Source organism: Thunnus albacares, chromosome 18, assembly GCF_914725855.1.
Source record: "Thunnus albacares chromosome 18, fThuAlb1.1, whole genome shotgun sequence".
In the NCBI taxonomy this organism is placed as follows: Eukaryota; Metazoa; Chordata; class Actinopteri; order Scombriformes; family Scombridae; genus Thunnus; species Thunnus albacares.
Genome location: NC_058123.1, coordinates 25,049,861 through 25,055,112, shown reverse-complemented (window position 1 = coordinate 25,055,112; position 5,252 = coordinate 25,049,861). Strand labels below are relative to the sequence as shown.

The following is a 5,252-nucleotide window of genomic DNA, read 5'->3' as shown; positions in this document are numbered from 1 at the left end:
GCAATGTATTCAAAGGTGCCCACGAGTGTCCAATTAGACAAATATGAAGCTGAGCACGTTTAGAGGTAACAGTCTGTGACACTCAGACACCTTCTATCTTATGAAAATGAGAGGAAAGGTGTGAAACAAACAGCCAATTAATTTAATTGGCTCTTTTACACTGTCAGGTGCAAAAGGTCTAATTTATCCATGGTTTTTCCAGATCTCTAACTGAAATACATGATTAGAGGGGGCTCATTGTATTTTTACCACAATGGTGTTTAAGGTAATTCAGTATTTACAAAGTATAACAACATTTGGCTGCGGAACATCAACATTTGTAATGCAAATGTCATATTTTTTGAAATTCAACAGTAAAATGCTGTTCATATTAGAGAAAACAATCATACATTCAAATCTAGACTACTGTTTATAATTTGTGTGCTGCCGTTCACAGTACATCCATGGGTTCACCAAGTTGATTGCAATGGGCTCAGACTTCAGATCAGTGTTTATTATGCAGGATACAGGACACACTATTAATCCTAGTGTGTAAGCAAACAAGTTAAGCGTAGTGCTTTTGTACTATAAACCAAACAAAACATGAAGATAACCCTACCAAAAGAAAATTAATAAACACAGTTACACAGTTACATTATGAGAGGTTGTGAATGGCAACAGTGGCTGTCTCCTAAGCTTTCAGCAAAGACATGGTGGGATCATTTATGGCAGATCCAGGGTCTGTTTCAATTTCACTATTAGGGAAAAAAATGAAACCTACAATGCGACAATCTAACAGATTTTTTTAGAGTTATTGATCATACAAAAGGCTCAATTAATATGCACATATTATAATAATTGAATACGTGGCAACACTGGATACAGAGCTCATGGATACGTTGCACTGTCAAGTGTGACTGAAGAGACACCCAGCAGCAAGAGAACATCCTACTGCAGACGTCTGGCATGAAGGAAGTCACCTTGCTACTGTTGCTGCTGAGTTGCTCAAAAACAAACCTTTCTGAATTGTCAATAAAAATGTATAAATATTAATTCATTTGGAATATATCAAGCATTTTCCCGAAATCAGTGATGTTTTATTTGCTATTTTGTGGCCACAGATAACACACCGTCATCATTTAAAATTCAAGCGATTGACTGCATCATATTCATTGATATTTCACAAACCAGCCTATGAATCTATGTTGTCCCATGTCAATTTTGCTTACCTATGAAGACTTTGAAAATAAGAAACATTGACGAATCTGACAGAAGTTTTCATTTGTTGGTATTCACAACTTATACTAACATCTGTGCATACTAAACTTTCATGTATGAGGCCCAGTCAAAGGAAAACTAGTAAAAAACACAGTAAAAACTGATACTGTCACCTAGTCAAAACAGTTTTTAATTCTTTTCAAGTTGATTTTCACAACTAAATGTAAAGAATTTGCATCCTAGAAGGAAGAAAAACATGTTATTTCTATTTATATTTCTTGAATTCTACATTGATGGATAAGGTTGAAATAGAGTATTTTTTTTCTTTGCACTTTAGTAGTCACTTTCTAATTGAGAAAAACTAGTAAGATTTAATTCTCGGTTTTCTATGTAAGATATCATTTTCCAGTAACGTCAATGCAAAGCACAGTAATAATCTCTTATAGTGCAGACATAAGGGTTTTTTTTTACAACATCAGTATCTAATGTTTTGATCAGACTTCTTTTATTAACCTTTATGGGTCAGCTACATGAATCAATATAAAACAGAAAAACATTGAGTTGATTAAATCAAACAGTGGGACGCAGCTGTCAAGTCCTATCATTTCCTGTGGGTCTGAAAGCACAGGGGAAATCAGCACCGGTGAAACCACCACAGTGTCCACCGCCTCTACATGTGGGTAAAAACCATGTAAAAAGAACAAACAAAAGAGAAAAAAATACAAGTGTATTTCATGACCTTTACTTGTCAAAACAACCTATGATATCTGAAGAATTATTTTATAAATACAACACTCAATGGGGATTTTTTTATTATTGCTGAAAAAATAAATACATTTGCAGATATGAGAATTTTTACCCAACTGCAGCAAAATCAAATCTAGCCTTTGGATTGTGTGAGTGTAGGAATATAGGAGTGCATGGAGACTATGAATCATCTGATGGGAGTCTTGATGTCCTCCAAAGAACTCTAAAATATACAGTAATGGCTGAGCTCGAGTCCATCAGAGGACAGTGCAAATGTAAAGGTTTGAGGGTTTATTTAAAACATAATTTTAGAGATTAAAACTAACCAAACACAAATCTAACTCAGAGACCTAACTCACTTTATTACCGAAATTTGCTTTACTTTAGATTACTTTGCCCTAGAACAAATCACCACACAGTTAATAATTTGTTGAGATTTCCAACTGTAATGTGAATATCCTTTTTGCCTTACTATGATGATGTGCCATTTGCTCCAGTCAAACCAATGGCACATCAAATCCATCAAATTATTGTTTTTCATTGGTGTCTGTGATCTCACAAGACAATGTGATCATTGTGTTTGCAGTTTTTGTTAATTGAACAGTGTTTTGTATGGATTTCAGGTAATCTGTATGTCATGTTGTAAGGTACAGTAGGTCCAAGATGTTTTTAGCCTACATAGCTGAGCACAAAGGCTGGAAGCAGGGGAAACTGCAACAACAAAACAACAAAAGCCCACAACAACACAGCTTTATTATGTACAAGTTCCACTTTGTTCATTTAACAAAAAAGAAGTTAGCAAACAATATCTTGGTGCAGTAACCTCATGTAGCCTCTCAAAAGTCTTGTCCTCATAGTGGGGTTGCCTGGTTTGAATTCTGTCAACAACCTGAACAAAATCCAGGAGAAACATATTCATTCATTCATTCATATTTGACAGACCCGCTTTTCCCCCCTCTTACAGTTTTTGTAATATTCTTGGTGTATCTCTGTATTGTACAGGCGATTATCTGACTGTAGGTTTAACTGCAATCAAGCATATTTCCCAAAATTTCAAAATGCTCTTTTGATGCAAGTAATAGGACTTACAGATGAGTCTGTGTTTAATACAGCACAAGCAGCACAGGTTCCTGTGGAGTCACACTCTAGGCTTTACCACTGTGTGTTGTTTCCCTATGAAGATATTTAAATAGAATAGTTGGGTCACAAACATTGCACTTCTGTGTTCACACCCCAGGTTCACAGTAATCTACTTTGCTGGAGGCCCTGATGTAGCTTATTGATATGGATACCAATTAACACCATAATCAATGCATTTTATACCACTTAATTACAAATTCATATCACCTTAATGCAGGTAACCTGACACACCAGATGGTTTGTTACACAAAACCATCTGAGAAGTCATCCTTTCCATCTATAAAGTTGTGATCTTGCAAATCCAGCTGTAACAATGCAGGGGGTGCCACTGGTATTTCTTTACATTAGATGTGTTAGAGAGAAAACACAAACAACTCAGAAACACATCAGTTTTTAGTGGCAGCCAAATTAATGTTGACAACCTGTAGCTTCAAGCCTGAAAAAGAAATCAACAGCATATCATGTAAAATGTTAATTATATGTATCTGACTATTCTGTATCTACATTCTTGTATCTGACTTACTCCAAATACTGAAGGTCAAAGATTTAGAACTATTAAACTGATGAGGTTAAAATTCTGATATGAATCAAAGTTTAACATGAGGTGATCAGCCGATCATTTCTCTAGAGAAGAACTGTTGGACTACAGTCCACATACAGTTCACTCAGGGTCGTTTCACTCACAATCTTTGTGTGAATATAGACACCTTCTGCAGAGAAAACATTACCAGAGAACAACCAAACTTTTCATTTTAGTCATTACAGAATTAGCTAACGTTATTTAGCAACAGCTGATCAAATTTGCTGTTTTTCATTTTAATCAGCAACAGCAGCATTCATCTAAAAATGTCTGCTGCCTACGGTATACAGTATGTGTCCCATTGCACTTTGCTAATAAAAGAGTGAGGAGAGGAGAGGCTGAATATGACTGTTATACTTGCATTCTTATGGTTGTTCTTATTCTTATTCTTATGGGTTTACACACCCCAAAGCATGAGGCAGAAACAGTCCTCTTTGCAAATATTGACTGTTAAGAGAGATGATCAATTGAAAACCAAATTTTAAATATTGAATTTAAAAGTTACATTTCTTTGTAGCCCTGATCTTATACCATATATCATAGTCCTGGAAAGCCAACTCATGGTACCTCTACAATCCCACTCAGGTGTTTTACTACATAAACTTTGAATGGTGTGTGTTTACAAACACCAAGCAACAAATCCTGCGTAGTATATCTTTAACAGGCACCTGACATGTCTTTTTTTTCCACACGAAGAAGAGTACCATCTGGCCTGACCCTATTGCCAATATTCTTCCTATAACTAATCTCTGAGATGGTTATCCAGGTTATTGAGGACCACGATACAAAGTATGATGCTCCCGGATCAGGGCTAGTCTTGCTCACAAGACATGTAGGTATTGCCTGCAAAATTATAAATGATTTGGAATTTTGTCAGTGTGTGAGGAGATGTGTTCACTGATATTTACCAGGTTGCTCATCCAAGGTCATTATACATTGTGTTGCTCCCCTCCTCTTGCTCATACTGTCAGCTTTTGCATATAAAACTACAGACAGACGCCGTGTGATGCAGATCAATTGAATAGTCAGCATGTGGTCCTGATAGAGTTAGTGATAGACACACATGGTTCAATGAAGATTGAGAGGAGGGCAATTTATTTTGACGTAAGATTGATAATATGCCAAAAGAGAGATGGAACCCTATCAATCAGAGCCTTTGCCCTTAAATTGCCTGTCATACCTTGAGGCCAACGAGGCAAAACAATGCTACTCAAGTTTTGGTTCCAGATCCCAGATCAGTTGTTGCCCAGTTACAGACTGTCCAGCATGACTTATGGACGTTTTTAACTTCTAGCCACTGATCAATGGTTTTCTTTCCTGTTGGTGTTGTTTCTGCTGCACCCTAGGCTGACCAAAGTAAAGATCTGGCGGGATCACTATGCCGTAAGATCCAAGGATCGGAGAAATAAGGTGTTTCAGCACAGACCTGTCACCATTTTCTTTTGTTTTACTTACATGACATTCTCCTTTGAAATCGCTACTTATTACATGGGATGAAACTTTAATGTTGCCCAGGGGGAAACTGAGGGAGTAAGAAAGTGACACATCATTTCCTGCCACTGTAATCAGCGGAAAACCGAGAAGATGA

At 36.6% G+C, this 5,252-nt stretch overlaps 1 long non-coding RNA gene across 1 annotated transcript; it reads right to left on the bottom strand.

Moving 5' to 3' along the window:
* Window positions 1-2,585: 2,585 nt before the first annotated feature.
* LOC122968905 lies at window positions 2,586-4,915 on the bottom strand. The gene is made up of 3 exons (XR_006398908.1): window positions 4,573-4,915; window positions 3,034-3,117; window positions 2,586-2,833 (listed from the first exon to the last, which is right to left on the bottom strand). It is a non-coding gene; the product is annotated as an uncharacterized LOC122968905 (long non-coding RNA).
* Between the last annotated feature and the right edge of the window lie 337 nt (window positions 4,916-5,252).